A 17,019-nucleotide genomic window follows, 5' to 3' on the forward strand; every position below is an offset into this window, starting at 1 on the left:
GTGCGGGGAGGTCTGTCGTTAGTTGTCTGAATTTAAAAGAAGGCGGTTCCATTTTCTGAGATTACCAAACCCCAGTTTTAGTAAGTGTGACTATTGCAGTAACACGGTTTTCTTTGCTTCTTATGAAATTATGAGTAAGCTTTCTCAGTGTCCTCCTACCACCACCCTTTTCCTTGGCCTCTAGAGTAGGAATTTCTTGAACACAGTTAAGGTATGTATCTTCAAGTCAGTTTTGGTCTTGATCTCTGTGCATTGTTGACCCAACCCTGTTAAAAGACACGGTGTGAAAATTTATCCTAAGGATTAAAATTTCTCTCTTTAGTGAAGCTTTGGATCATTATTCTTCAGTATTTCTTTGGGTACATATTTCTTATATAGTGGAGGTTTTTTTCTGTCTTGGGGATGTGGTTCTCAAATGGAATTTGCATAAAAATCACATTGGGAACTTATTAGAAATGCATATTCCCACATCTTCCAGCCAGGGCTTTTCTTTTCTTTCTTTTTTTAAATTATTTTTTTTTATTTTTATTTTTTTAAGTTTTTATTTTAATTCCAGTTAGTTAACATACAGTGTGATTTTAATTTCAGGTGTACAATATAGTGATTCAACAGTTCCATACATCACCCGGTGCTCATCATGACAAGTGCCTTCCTTCATCCCCATCACCTATTTAACCCATCCCCCCACTCCCCTCTCCTCTGGTAACCATCAGTTTGTTCTCTAGAGTTGAGTCTGTTTCTTAGTTTATCTCTCTCTCTCTTTTTTCCCTTTGCTCATTTGTTTTGTTTCTTAAATTCCACATATGAGTGAAATCATATGGTATTTGTCTTTCTCTGATTTATTTCGCTTAGCATAATGCTCTCTAGCTCCATCCATGTCACTGCAAATCAGTCAGGTTTTCAATCAATAGGTCTGAAATGGGGTCTCGGAATCTGCCTTTTAATTAGCATTTTAGGTGATTGACAAGCATTGGATTATTTATATTTGATGAAACATGTCCCAGACAGTTTACCCAGAAGTCATCAAGAGTCTCAACTCAAGTGATGAATTAGGAAAAGAAATACTAAAGTCACTATGTTCCACTGTGTTCCACTAAAGTCCAGTTTCACTGGATATTTTCACAGAAAAGAAATATTTGAATTGTGGAGTCTTGATGCTCTACGGAAATGCTTTACTACTCAGATTTTTCTTTGCTATAAAGTATGTATAACATAAATACATAAATGACTTAGAAAAAGATAGCCTATAGAGTAGGCAACAGAGGTTTTTGATGAAGATGTTAGCCATGTCTGTCCTGATTCCGTTTTATTACTAGCGCCTAGTGCAGTACCTAACACGTAGTGGGCATTTAATAATAACAATGATAGCTAATGCCATTGAGCTAATATCATACGAAGCAGGCACTATACTCCTTATTTCACATACCAAAGGTAAACGATAGAGCCAGGGTTCCAACTCTGGTGGCTTGACTTCAGATTCTCTTATCTTCACCACTGTACTGTACTGATTCTTTACTGAATTGGTAATACCTTCTGCACTGTGTACAACTACAGTTTTCAAGGCACAGTCACCTGCATTATTGCGTTTGATCTTGGGCTTCTTCAGTTGGCTGGACATAGTCTTTTGCAAGTAAAAAAACCCTGAGACTCAGGTAGGTTAAGTAACTTGGTAAAAGTCACATATTTAGTAAGAGGACTGAAATTAGAACATAGGGTTGTCTTCTAATTTATTTTCTATAACATAATACTGTAGAATTTTTTAAAAGATGCTGTTTATTTGAGAGAGAGAGCATGCGTGCACAAGCAGTGGGAAGGGCAGAGGGAGAAGCAGTCTCCCCGTGGAGCAGGGAGCCTGATGTGGGGCTCGAGCCCAGAACCCTGAGATCAGGACCTGAGCCGAAGGCAGATGTTTAACTGATTGAGCCACCCAGCGCCTCAATACTGTGGAATGTTATATAAGATAATAGGGCATAGTGTAAAGGTAAACGGAAAACAGGCTCTTGTAGAAGCTGGAGGTCTGTTATGAGAAAAAACTCAGGTAATAAGTGACAGTGAACTAACCTTGTCATCTAGCTAGATACTTTTCAGACAAGTTGGAAGGCAGTGGGTGGAGGTCAAAGGTAGACAATCCAGAATTGGAAAATATAGTGATTTCCAAGAAAAGGGCAAGAGAGATCTGCAAAATCTGTACAGGAAACCTAAAATTCAGATAAGAATTCTCTAGGACCGTATCACAGCTAATATTTTTATCTGAATAGTCAGAGACCTGTTAGGTTCTAATAAGATCGTGGAAACTACAAAGCAGAAAAGCATCTCTGCTGACACCCAGAATCGAGGGGGTGGTTGAGGGTCATACCCAGAGATACAACTGAGAAGCAGGTCTGTGAGGAGAACTAAGAATCCCAACACCTGCACGTAAATCAGCACCGAGCCAGAAGTTTATTTTTTTAAATTTTTTTACAATTTTATTTATTTATTTGAAAGAGAGAAAGTGAGTGAGAGAGATCATGAGCAGGGGGAAGGGCAGAGGGAGAAGAAGAAGAAGACTCCCCGCTGAGCAGGGAGCCTGTTGCGATGGGGGGCTCTGATCCCAGGACTCTGCGATTATGACCTGAGCCGAAGGCAGGCACTTAACCAACTGAGCCACTCAGATGCTCCTGAACCAGAAGTTTAAATAAAATTGAGCACTTAAAAGTCCATTCTTCAGAAGTAGACATTATTATTTGCATTTTAATATATAAGAAATCCGAGACTCAGCATGAGGAAATGTGCCAGAGGTCCCATAATTTATATAAGTTATAGATCAAGATTTAAATTTAGGGTTGTTTGCTTCCCCAGTCCATGTGATGAAGACAAAGAACTAAATAATATGCCCAAAAGTTCCCGCAACAAGCCTATCTAGGTTTAAGCTAGTAAAAGAAATCAGTGCTCTATAAACTTGATCGCTTTGGACTAGAAAAGAAGGCAAAGAATGTACTAGTGTGAAAAAGAAAAGATTCAGATGACTATCAGAGGCAGTAGCCCAGAAAGCAGTCTTTCAATGTTGGGCTTAGAGTTTAAGTACTACGAGAAACAAAACCGAAATGCATCCTTTGTTTTTGTTAATTGCAATTGCTTATAATTTGGGAGTCCACATGGGAATTTGGGTTTTCTACAATGTAACAGAAACTGTCAGTGCAATGTTACTTTCGAAAAATAATATTTGTATGTCTGCTTTTTCTGCCCTTAAAAAAAAAAAAAAGAACTATCTTAGCTTAAGTAAGTGTAGGGAGTGTCTATTTGTTGAAAAGGCATTGATCGAACATTAATTTTTAGGTTTCTTTTTTTTGTTGTTTTTTGAGGTAAGATTAAAAGCGATCTTGAGTATAGTATAGTTACTTCCTGCTCTTCCTTTTCCAATTGGCTGTATTCTGTTTTTCTTGAAAGGAGACCACTTGTCCCTTTTTACTTGCCTCATTCTGTATCTATCTATTCCTCCTAAAACAAAATAAAATTTCTACTGAGTCATACATACTTCCCCTACAGACTCTCCCCTCCCATCACACTAATTTAATTTGCCTTCCCTATATCTTTTTTCAAATACATTTTCTTGTGTGTATATATTCTTTTATACTTCATATCTTCTTACACCTTGTCTTGATGACTGCTGGGTTATATCTTTGTTCCGTTTCAAACTCTAGAGCCTTTGTGATCTTTAGAACCAGTGACTAGACTCTAAACAGAACCTGTGATCATCAGGAAAATGATCTGTAAGATAATTTTAGTCATAAAAATGTTGGAGTGTTTTTGAATTTAGAGGCTCTTTCTCTTTTTATAAAGTTGCATGAAATATATCTGCACAAACGAACATATAAAACATAGATGTTCACTTTTGAAGGGAATGGTAATGAGAATCTGTCTGCTCCCTCCCAACTGAAGAAATAAAACTTTATCAGTATTTGACATTGCTTATGTGTCCTTCCTTAATGGCATCTTCTCCTTACTCTCCTCCCAAAGATAAACCCTTTCATAACTTTGGTGTTTCTCATTTCCTGATCATTTTTAACATGTATATATCAAACATACATTTTTAAGAACCTAATATAAAATGGAATCTAGAGTATGCATTTTTCCACAACGTATTTTTGTTCATTTTACATCCTCACCCATACTTGATAATAGATGTGAAAATGGTATTTCGTTGTGGTTTTTTCTATGTGCCTTTTAGCTTTTTTGTCCCTCCTTTCCTGATTACTGCCCTTATGTGTTTAGTTGACTTTTTTGTAGTGTACCATTTTAATTCTCATATCATTTATTTCTTGTGTACGGTATATGTTATGGTCTGAATATTGGTACCCTCCAAAATTCATATGTTGAAATCCTAATATCCAGTGTGATAGTCTTAGGAAGTGGGGTCATTAGAAGATGGTTTAGGTCATGAGAGGGGAGTCCTCTGAATGAGATGAATGGGATTAACCATGCTCTCTTAAAAGAGGCCACACAGAGTTCCCTCACCCCTTCCACCATGCCAGGATACAATGAGGAGTCTGTGACTTGGAAGAAGGTACTCCTGACCATGCTGGCACCCTGATCTTGGTCCTTTAACCTCCAGAATCGAGAACTAAATTTCGTTGTTTCTAAACTACCCAGTCCAGGGGCACCTGGGTGGCTCAGTCTGTTTAGCGTCTGCCTTCGGCTCAGGTCATGATCCTGGAGTCCAGGGATTGAGTTCAGCGGGGAGTCTACCTCTCCCTCTGCTCCCCTCCCCACTCATGCTCTCTCTCTCAAATAAAATCTTAAAAAAAAAAAAAAAAACCAACAACACTTATAAACTACCCAGTCTGTGGTGTTTTGTGATAGCAACCTGAATTAAGGCATTCTAGAACTATTTTCTTCGAGGTTACCATAAGAATTATATTTAATATCCTAAGGTTATATATCTCTAATTGGAAATTATATCAGTTTAACTTCAATAACATACAAAAACTCCGCTCCTTTATAGCTCCGTTTGCATCCCTTTTAGCTACTGATGTCACACGGTTACATCTTTATATAGTATGTGGACAAAAACATAAACTAATAGCTTTTTTTAAATGCATTAGTCGCCAAAGAAGACCTACAGATGGCCACAGACACATGAAAAGATGCTCAGCATCACTAATCATTAGGAAATGCAAATCAAAGCCACAATGAGATATCACCTTATACTTGTCAGAAGGGCTAGAATAAAAAAGACAAGAAGTAACAAGTGTTGGCAAAAAACGTGGAGAAAAAGGAACCCTCACACACAGTTGGTGGGAATGTAAATTGATACAGCCACTGTGGAAAACAGTATGGAGGTTCCTTAAAAAATTAAAAATAGAAATACAATATGATCCCATAATTCCACTACTTGAGTATTTACCCAAAGAAAATGAAAACACTAATTCCATATGTATGTGTGTATGTGTAATAATATTCCACACACTAGAATATTATTTAGCTATAAAAGGATGGGATCTTGCCATTTGGACAACATGAATGGACCTAGAAGGTATTATGCTAAATGAAATAAATGAGACAGAAAGACAAATACCATATAATTTCACTTATATGTGGAATCTAAAAAACAAACAAGTGGATAAACAAAGAGCTGAACCAGTCCTATAAATACAGAGAACAAACTTATAGTTGCCAGAGGGAAGGTGGGTGGGGAAGATGAACAAAATGGGTAAAGGGGAGGGGGTGATACAAGCTTCCAGTTATGGGATGAAAAGGTCATGGGGACAAAGGTACAGCATAAGAAACATAATCAATGATATTGTAATAGGGTTGTATAGTGACTGATGGTAGCTACACGTGTGGTAAACATAGCCTAATGTATATACTTGTGGAATCATTATATTGTACACCTGAAACCAGTGTAACATTGTGTATCAACTATACTTTAATTAAAAAAATGCATTAGTCCCTTAAATTATTTAGAAAACAAAATGTGAAGCTACAAACAAAAATTATAATAACACTTGTCTTTAGACTAATATATTTTTTAAATATATTGGTCTCTTTTTTTTTTTTTAAGATTTTATTTATTTGACACAGAGAGAGACAGCCAGCGAGAGAGGGAACACAAGCAGGGGGAGTAGGAGAGGAAGAAGCAGGCTCCTAGCAGAGAGGCCTGATGTGGGGCTCGATCCCAGAACGCCGGCATAACGCCCTGAGTCGAAGGCAGACGCTTAACAACTGCGCCACCCAGGCGCCCCTAAATATATTGGTCTCTTAAATTGTGTAGCAAACAAAGGAGTTATAAAATGTTCTAGTAATCCTAGCTTTCATAATTGCCCATGTATTTACCTTTACTGAGATTTTTATTTCTTTGGATGGTTTTGAGTTACTGTCCAGTGTGCTTTCATTTCAACCCTACAGGACTCCCTTTAGCATTTCTTGCAGGGCAAGTATGGTGGTAACAAACTTCCTCAGCTTTTGTTTATTTGAGAATTGTCTTAATGTCTCTCTCACTTTTGAAAGACAATTTTGCCAAACATAAGATTCTTTGTTGACAGGTTTTTTCTGTTTTTTTGGGGGGTTTTTTTTGTTTGTTTTAAAGCACTTTGAATACATCATCCCACTCACTGTTTTCTATTCTGGCCTCCAAAGTTTCTTACGAGAAAGCGGATATTCTTGAGGATTCTTTGCACGTGATGTCAGTTGCTTTCAAACTTCTGTCTTTGCCTTTGTCTTTTGACAATTTGATTATAATGTGTCTCAGTGTGGGTCTCTTTAAGTTTATCCTGCTTGGAGTTAGTTAAGCCTTAAATGTTTATACTCATGTCTTTTATCAAGTTTGGGAAGTTTAGGACATTGTTTCTTCAAAAAATGTCTTTACCCCTTTTTCTCTCTTCTCCTTCCGCTACTCTTACAATTCGTATGTTGGTCTGCTTGATGGTGTCCCACAGGTCCCTTAGGCTCTGTTGACTTTTCTTCAAACTTTTTTCTTTCTTTTCTGCAGCCCCGAGTATTTTGATTGCCCTCTCTTCAGCTGTGGGTTCTTTCCTCTGCTCAAATATCCCTAGGAATCTCTCTTGTGAGCTTTTCAATTTGGTTACTTCACTTTTCAGCTCTAGAATTTCTTTTTGCTTTCTTTTAGGTCTCCTACTTCTTTATTGTTATTTCCATTTTGTTCAGTCATTGTTTTCTTGACTTTCTCTGCATTTTCTTTTAGTTCTTGGAACATCTTTAAGACAGTCATTTTAATAAGGTGTTTGTCTAGTAGGTTCACCATCTGGTCTTTCTCTGGAATAGTTTCTGTTGATTTATTGTTTTTCCTTTGAATGGATCGTATCTTCCTATTTCTTTGTATGCCTTGTGGTTTTTGTTATTGAAGACTAGACATTTGAATCTAATAATGTAATAAGGAGTAAGAAAGTCAGATTATCCTCCTTCCCCAGGGTTTTCTGGGTTTGGGGTTTTTTGGTTTTGTTTTTGTTTTAATAGTTATAAGATGTCTTTATGCTGAGGATCAGCCTGAGGTGTAAGCTTAAGGTCTTCTCAGGTCTTTTTTTAGCATGGGCCTTTTCCTGGGCATGTGTGGTGAGTTTCTGATTTTCTGTGTATATGTAGTTGCTTTTGAATACCCTAATCTTTAATGTCTGACTCTCAAAAAAGGAAAAAGTGGAAACTGAAGAAGGGAAAAAAAGTACTGGCCCTTTAAATCTCCTGGAAGTCACTTCACTAGAAGGAAGGGACAGTCAGCAATAGGGGAGAATACAACTGTCCACCTCTATGTCTGCACCCTTGTGATAAGAAGCAGTAATCAGCAATAGGAACACAGATCCCCAGTTTTTGGAGGACAGAGTCCTGACTTCTGCAAGCTGTGTGTAAGCTGCTGTGGGAACATGTGCATAACTGCGTGCCACAGAGCTGAGGGGGGAGGGTCAGTAGCTGCTGCTGACCTAAGAGTTGGACTTGACTGAAATTGACTGCAGTGTTTCACCATTCAAGCCTTCCCCTGGAAGTTGTAAGACTTCAACAAATTCCAGAGTTCCAATAGTTACATCTGATAGATTCTGTCAGTGGAATTATTCTCTTGGTGCTTCCTACTCTGCTATCTTCCCAACTTCATTTTAAGCTCTAGGACCATTTGGATTTTATTTTTATGGATAGTGTGAAATAGAATCTTTTTGAATTTTTTTCCACATGGATAACCAAGAGTCCCAGGCCCATTATTGAGTAATCCACCTTTTTGCCCATTGATCTCCAAACTGTATTGTCAGATATTATTCCTGGATATGAGTGGGTCAGTTTCTGGGCTTCTTACTGTGTTACAGTGCTATTTGTCTGTCTATCCCTGTGTCAGTAACACACTATTTTATTTACTGTGGTTTCATAGTATCTTCATATATGGTACAACAGATTGTTTCATTGTGATCTTATTTAAGTATGCTTTGAACTATTCTTTATTCTTGGCTTTTTGGTTCTGCATAAAATTTTAGAATCAGGTTTTTGTGTTCTTTGGAAAGCCCAAATGGGTTTTTTTAAATTAAAATTGCATTCAGTTAAGGGACGCCTGGGTTGCTCAGTCACTTACATGCCTGACTTTGGCTCAGGTCATGATCTCAGGGTCTTGGGATCAGGCCCCGTGTTGGGCTGCACAATCAGCAGGGAGTCTGCTTGGGATTCTCTCTCCCTCTTCCTTTGCCCCTCTCCCCACTCGTGCTTTTCCTGTCTCTCTCTCAAATAAATAAAATCTTTTAAAAAAGTTGTATTTAGTTTGTTGATTAATTTGATTAGAATCAAGATTTTTACTATACTGAATATTCCTATTCATGTACATGGTATATTTCTTCATTTATTTAGATTTTTGATGTCTTTCAGTAATTTAAAAATCTTCCTTGAAGGACTGGCCTTTGTTAGATCTATTCTTATGTTCCTTATATTTTTTTGTTGCTATGATTTTTTTTCCCTGTTATATTTTTTATTGGCTATTAATAGCACCTAAAAATGCAGTTGAATTTCACATATTTACCTTATATCTAGCAACCTTACAAAATTGATTCTATAGAATTTTCTACATAAGGAAGCATATCACCTGCAATAATGACAGCTTTATTCATTCTTTTTTAATCTTTATCTTTTAAGTCTTTTTTTTTTATCTTAGTTAGAATAAGAATGGTCTCCTTTTTTCCTAAATAAAAGTCTTTTTAAAAGTCATCACTGGATATGGAATTATAATGAATGTTCTTTCTGTATTTATTGAAATAATCATTTGGTTCTTATTCTTTAATTTGTTCATATGTTTAATTACATTAAAATATTTTCTGTGTTGGGGCACCTGGGTGGCTCAGTCAGTTGGGTGTCTGCCTTCAGCTCAGGTCATGATTCTGGGGTCCTGGGATTGAGCCCCGCATCAGGCTCCCTGCTAAGCGGGGAGTCTGCTTCTCTCTCTCCTCTCTGCTTGTTCTCTCTCTCTCAAATAAATAAACAAAATCTTTCAAAAAAACCAAGTAAAATAAAATATCTTCTGTGTTGAAGTAATTTTGTCTTCCTGGCAAGCCTAGGAAGGAATATATAAGATTAGACTGATCCAGTTTGGGAAAATGAGTCTTAAACTACCTGGACCTGCTGTTTTCTTTATAGTAAGTTTTTGAACTATTGATTTGACTTCAATATTGGTTTTGGGACAATTAAAGCTTTCTATTTCTTCCTGAGTCAGTTTTAGTAATTTGTATTTTTCTTGGAATCTGTCCATTTCATCAACTTGGCATAAGGTTGTTCTTAATGTTTGTTATTTTCTCTACTTAATTTTATTTGTGCTTTCCTTATTATATTTTTTATTGTTTAATCCCTCCTTCTTCCTTTCTTTTATATTTTATTTAATATTATTTCCTTTTTGTATTTTCTTTGGTTTCATTCTATATTCTCTTTTTAACTTAAAAAGTTGGATATTGAACTCATTAATTTTCAGCTTGTCTTCTTTTTCTAATATGTGTATTTAGGGCTATAGGTTTTCTCTACCAGTTTTGCTGTATCCTATATATGTTGGTATGTATTAGATTATTTCTCATTTAGTTTCAAGTATTTTAAATATCTACAGTGATTTGTACCTTTATTCATGAATATATAGAAAGTACGGATTTTTAGGATGCCTGGCTCTTGATCTCAGGGTTGTGAGTTCAAACCTCACATTGGGTATAGAGATTACTTAAAACTAAAATCTTTTTTAAAAAAGTATGGCTTTTTCTAAATTTTTGCTACTGATTTCATACTTAATCTTTCTCTAGTCAATATTGTATAGCAGACCACCTTTTATGGTCATAAAAATGTTCCATATCTATACTGTCCAATATGGTAGCCACAAGCTGTATATGTCTTTTGAGCAATTGGAGTATGGTTAGTGAGGATGAGGACCAAATACTTACTTTTATTTAATTTTAATTAATTTAATTTAAAGAGCCACATACAGTTAGTTGCTACAATATTGGGTGTTTATAGAATACCCATGCTGTGCACCCATGCTGTGGGCTTTGTTGAAACTTGCTTTATGTCCTAGTACATGTTAATACAAATATTCCACAAAAGCCTGAAAAGCATTTTATGTTTTCTAATTTTTGATACAGCATGCTATATATATTTGCTGGCTCAAGCTTATTTTTTTTTTGAAGAATGATAAATGAATGGGTTTGTTTTAAAGATGCATGAATTAATATAAAGTACTTAAAGGTTATACTTACTGTCAAATCACTTTTTAAATTTTAATTCCACTATTGTTGACATATAACGTTAGTTTCAGGTGTACAATGTATAGTTCAGTAATTTTATATAGCTCAGGCTTACTAAATGCACATTCATGCCTTCCATACTCTTGATTTCCGGACCGTTAGATCTATCAGATACTGATATCTGATAGATACTTTAAAATTCTGGTGGAGATGACAGTGGATTTGTCAATTTCCCCTTGGTCTTCTGTCAAGCTCTTACTAACTTTTGAGCTATGTTGTTAGATGCGTACAAATGTGGGCCTGTTACATCTTCCTGATGAACTGAGCCTTTTATTTCTATGTAGTGAGCCTCTTTATCTGGAGTAATTTTTTTTGCCCCAAAGTCTATTTTGTTTGATTAACATAGGTGCGTCATATTTCTTTCTTTTTTAAAAAGATTTTTACTTATTCATTTGAGAGCAAGCGAGCACGCGAGTAAGAGCACAAGCAAGGGGGAGGGTCAGAGGGAGAGGAAGAAGCAGGCTCCCCGCTGAGCAGGGGACCCCAGGATCATCACTTATCCCGAAGGCAGACGCTTAACCGGCTAAGCCCCCCAGGCACCCCTAGATGCTTCATATTTCTTTTGCTGATGTAGTTTGTGGGCCTACTGAGAAGTGGCTGGAGTAGGAGGCTAACTGATATCCACAAAATGAGTCATCTTATCCATCTGATTTTTTTTTTTTTAAAGATTTTATTTATTTATTTGACAGAGACAGAGACAGAGACAGCCAGGGAGAGAGGAACACAGGCAGGGGGAGTGGGAGAGGAAGAAGCAGGCTCCCAGCAGAGGAGCCTGATGTAGGGCTTGATCCCAGAACCCCGGGATCACGCCCTGAGCCGAAGGCAGACGCTGAACGACCCAGCCACCCAGGCGCCCCTCCATCTGATTTTTTAGCACTTCCTCTGAAGTGAATGCCCTCTGGTGAATATTCAAATGGGACTGAATATACTTACACTCTGTGCCCATTCCAAAGGTCCAAACACATACTTCTTTGAGGTACCTGACCATCTGGACAAGATGGTAGCCACTGGCCATGAATTCGTAAAATTCCATACCTTTGGCATGTGCTATCTGCTCTCATATCTATCCATTCTATTAGAAGACAATAGAAGTTTCTTATTTCCTGTCTCTTCCAAAGGTCATGAGTGCCTTTCAAGGACAAAATCTAAATCAGAACTCAGCTAAGAAGGGATTATAAGAACTGTAGTGCCATAGTTCTCACACTTCCATTCCCTGCAATATGGAGAAGACCTGAGCATGGCAATGTTCATGGCAGAAAGGGGAACCAACAGTTTCCAAATAGCTGACTCAAAGATGATTAAAGGACCAGACAATTGCTTAGAAACCAAGTACTTCTAAAATTGACTTTTTTTCAGTGACTATAAATGCATGTTTATTTGTTTGTTTTCCTTAATGGGAATGATATTTCCCATCTGCTTTTTTTCTTAAAATATGTCAACATATTTTCTTACATGCTTATGATTAGGTATTTTTCTATAACATGATTTCAAATGGCTTCATAGTTTAATGTAGCTGTGACATAATTTATTTACAGTATCCTACAGTTAGGTGTTTAGAGTATTTCTAGTTTGTCATTTTTATAAATAATGTTATAATGAACTCTTTTGCAGATAAATACATATGCACAGTCCCAATAATTTCCTTAGGATAAATTCCTGAAAATTGAATTGTTTTATTAAAGGATATATTTATTTTCAAATGTTTTTGAATGTTTCCAACTCTAAGTATACAGTTTGCCTTTGAACAACATGGGTTTGAAATGTGCTGGTAACACATGCCGAGTTTTGGGTTTTTTTTTTTTTAAGATTTATCTTAAATTAGAGAGTGTGTGCATGCACAAGTTGGGGTGGGTAGGGAGAGAGGGAGAGAATCTTAAGCAGACTTAAGCAGAGCTCAGTCCCACGACCCCGACACCATGACCTGAGCCAAAATCAAGGTCAGATGCTTAACCGACTGAGCCACCCAGGTGCCCCAAAGTTTTTTTTTTAATAATAGTACTGTAAATGTATTTCCTCTTCCTTCTGATTTTCTTAATTACATTATCTTTTCTCTAACATTATTGTAAGAATAGAGTATATAATACCTGTGGCATAGAAAATATGTGTTAATCAACTGCTGTTATTATTGGTAAGACTTCTGGCTAATTGTAGGCTATTAATAGTTAATTTTTTGGAGAGTCAGAAGTTGTATGTGCATTTTTGAGTTTGTAGGGGGTTGGCACCCCTAACCCCCCCATGTTGTTCAAGGGTCAAGTGTATATATTTTTTAACCTTTGCAAGTTATGATAGCTAAAAAGTTTATCTCCCTTAATTAGCATTTCTCCAGTTACCAGCAAGACTGAACTTTCCCCTCTATGTCTATTAACCATTAGTATTTCTTCTCTTTATCAGTTACATATCTCTCTGTTTAGGCCTTTTCACGTATTTATGAACATATATGAAATATATATGTGTGTGTGTATGTATATACACATGGGGTTTAATTTTTGCTGTATATGTATGTATACACACACATACACACACACAGTGCCTTAATCATGATGGCATTGTTCTTCCAGAGGCATCCTTTGAATAGTTTATGGAAAACTTTTATATTTAATATAAATAAACAGCCTGCTAAATGACTTACTTATTCCTTCCAAGACTCTGAAATTGTAGGACCGGCATTAGTCCTTGTAATCCTCTTCCTCAAAGGTATTGCTAACAACAGAACAATCTGAGAGTCTGCATAGTAGTGTTCTGAATTCCGCTATGTGTATTCACCTCGTTGTACCTCATATCTCTGTTCTTGCTCAAACACTCTTAAGACATCCATTTTTACGAGTTAATATTTTGTTTTGTTTCCTTAACTCACTTTGTCCCTTTATATATAAACTCTCTTTTGTTGTGATGTTTGAAGTCATTCTCAGTCATTCAGACAAATGTTTTCAGTCACTCTTCAAGTTTGTTTGTTCAAAAGAGGCATAATAGTTTAATATAATCTATCCTTTTAATCTCAGTTGCCAAGAAACAATTTCCTAGGTGCCGTGTCTTTTCTCTATAATGGCTCAAATGTACTCACAGTTCATCATCTTGTAAGATTTCATTTTTGCTGGAAAGATGAAGTATAAATTCTTTTCAAAGTTTACAATTAAGAAAATTAGAGATACATGCCCATAGTATTTTTAGTATGTTAAAATGATTCTCTTCCATATTTAAAATTTTTAAAGATTCCTTTTCAACATATAGAAACTCATAGCTGTGTGGCCAGCTTCCAGAGATGTAGAATACCCCATAGAAGGGAAAAGTCCGACAAGCCCCTTTACTGAGTATAAGACCCAATATGTAAAGAGGCGAAACAATATTGTTTTTTGGTTCTCTCCGTGTGAGCCGTACATTTGTATCATCCATAGTGAAATGCTAATTCCTGTCTGGTTTGCTTCTAACCTGTTTTCTGTTTCTTCCCCTTTTAAAAATATGCATAGTGCCCAGGGAATTGGAACTAAGTTTAGTTTAGCAAAACAATATATAAGAGGGTAGAAATCTGGCGCTAAAGAAACTTGGCATGCATCGCAAGGATTTTTGGATTCTTTTATAACAAAGATAATGTTAATTGCTTAGTTGAAATATAGTTATGAACAACAAATCAAGCACATAAGATTTGTTCTTAATACCATGCATCTCGAAACTTTTTCAGTTATTTTATATTAAACTAATTGTAAGTATTTATTGGGACCTACTGTATGAGCTTCTTATAATTTTTTTCAAGAAGTACAAACTGAGTAAGACAGTCTCTGTTCTCCAGATATTTTAAATCTGTGTTTTCAATTTTGACCTTTTTATAGAAACTGAACTTTTTCTAAATAGTTTAACAGTTTTACTGAGATACAATTATGTACTATACAGTTCACCCATTTAAAGTGTACAATTCAGAGGCTTTTAGTATATTCAGAGTTGTGCATTCATCACCCAATTTTAGAAGATTTCATTAGCCCCCAAAAGAAAAGGTGCACCTCCTAGACATCACCTCCCAAACCCCTCCCACTCGCCAGTCCTAGGCAACCACTCACATCTACTTTCTGTTTCTATAGATTTGCCTATTTGGGGAGTTTCATATAAATGGAAATCCTATAGTGTGTGATCTTTTCTGACTGGCTTCTTTCACTTAACATTGTGTTTTCAACATTCATCCATGTTGTACATATATTGATCCTGCGTTTCTTTTTATTGTTAAATAACATTTCATTGCATGGATATACCATATTTTGTTTATCCATTTATCAGTTGGTAGATATCTGGGTTGTAGCTCATCTAAATGCCTGTTTTCATATGTCACTGTTTATTAGCATGAATATATGTATACATTGATGGTTATGATAGGTTTCAGATAGGACGCCTTTCTTAACTTTAGATGGGATGCAAGCTAATGTCTATATATTTATAAACATTTAACAGATTCATTCTATTATTTAATAAAAAATTATTTCTGTATTTTTTAGAGATTTCTTATCAAAAAGGAATATTTAATGTTCTTTTTGCCTACATTGTAATGAGACTTCTTCCCATAAACCATTTCATTATTTTACAGTCATGATCCAGATATTTGTTTTATTTTACAGCATATTTACACCACATTAACTATATAATTTCCTTTTTCTTATTTTTTTAAAGATTTTATTTATTTATTTGACAGAGAACGAGAGAAGGGGAGCATCAGAGGGCGAGGGAGAAGCAGGCTCCCCGCTGAGCAGGGAGCCCGATGCGGGGCTCAATCCCAGGACCCTGGGACCATGACCTGAGCTGCAGGCAGACGCTTAACTGACTGAGCCACCCAGGCGCCCTTATAATTTCCCATAAAGTCCATATGTAGCTCTCCAAAGTCTTAAGGATATAAACTAAAAGTTTGGAGTTACCTGTCTCCTTCACACCGAGTACACAAAGGTAGAGTAGGAAAGGATAATCATACACAAACATCTACTGAAGTCTTTTTTCTTTCTCTCACCCCCGGTATTCACTCTGTTACAGATCCTTTCAGATCTGCGCTTGTCTTAGTCTGTTGGTCTGGCCCCTTACCACCTTCCCAACACGCTCTATCCATTACCATACTCCCTCCTGTTCCTCCAACATGCCAAATGCGTTCTCCTGCACACTGTGCCCTCAGCTATGCCATACTGTACACATTGTTTTATACCTTGAGTTATTTTTCATAATATATAGGCAATTGTTTTAAATGAGCCCCCTTATTCTTTGTAACTACCTTATTTTTACAGGTGGGTAAACCATAGTTTAATATTCAGTCTCTTGTTGGTAGGCATTTATATTATTTCTGGTGTTTTGCATGTGTATATCAGCAGGATGATTTCTTTTCTTTTCTTTTTTATTTATTTAATTAATTTATTTATTTGTAGCAAGAATTACTGTCAAACTCCAGTCACTGGGCCAGAGACCCTTGTGGTGTTAATAAAAGACTTGCCCCTCATGTAGTATACTTGCGAGTTCATCAGGATGAATTTTTCTAAATAGCATTGCTGGGTCAGGGACTATGTTCATTTGTATTTTTGATAACTATTTGCCAAATTGTTGTCCAGAGATGTTATATTCAGTTTAATTCCCACCTGCAATGCCTGAGGATACAAATATACATCTCAACCAATGAAAGGATTTATCATATTTCTGATCTTTGTGAATCAGATATATATTAAAAAGTATTGATCTCTTTTTATTTTTAATTTACATGAGAATGAATATGTTTTTATATGTGCGAAACCATTTGATATTGTGGTTTTTGTCAGTTGCTTACTTGTATCCTTTGTCCACTTTTCCTATTTCACATTTAGGTGTAAGATTCATTTGGAATTGATTTTTATTTATCGTGAAAGGAAGGGGTAGAGGTTCCTTTTTTTTCCCCCGATATGAATATCCAATTGACTTAGCATCATTTTTGGAAAAGATTGTCTTTCTTCACTTATTACAGTGACACCTTTGCTGTAAGTCAGATGATTGTATATGTGTGGGTTTGTTTCTGAAATCTCTAGTCTTTTCTATTTGTCTACTTGTCTATCCTTGTGACAAAGCACCCTGTTTGAATTACTGTAGATTTTAAATGTCTTTTGGTGTCTGTTAGTTGATATCCCCCAAATTTATTCTTCTTCAAGATTGTCTTTATTATTCTTGTCTCTTTGCTTTTCCATTTGAGCTTGTAAATCTGTATAAGAAGAATTTATACAAGAAAGAAACTTGCCAATTTGTATAAGAAAGATTATGAGGATTTGTATGGTATTATAATCAATCTGTGGATCAATGG

General features: G+C 36.1%; 1 protein-coding gene across 2 annotated transcripts in view; it reads left to right on the forward strand.

The window, feature by feature from the left end:
- The window catches only part of ATL1 (atlastin GTPase 1), a 64,988-nt gene that overhangs the window by 1,480 nt on the left and 46,489 nt on the right, over positions 1-17,019 (forward strand). The gene's annotated exons all lie outside the window — the stretch shown is intronic.

This window comes from Ursus americanus, chromosome 35 (genome assembly GCF_024610735.1).
Source record: "Ursus americanus isolate L20-20 chromosome 35, mUrsAme1.1.p, whole genome shotgun sequence".
NCBI classification, from domain to species: domain Eukaryota; kingdom Metazoa; phylum Chordata; class Mammalia; order Carnivora; family Ursidae; genus Ursus; species Ursus americanus.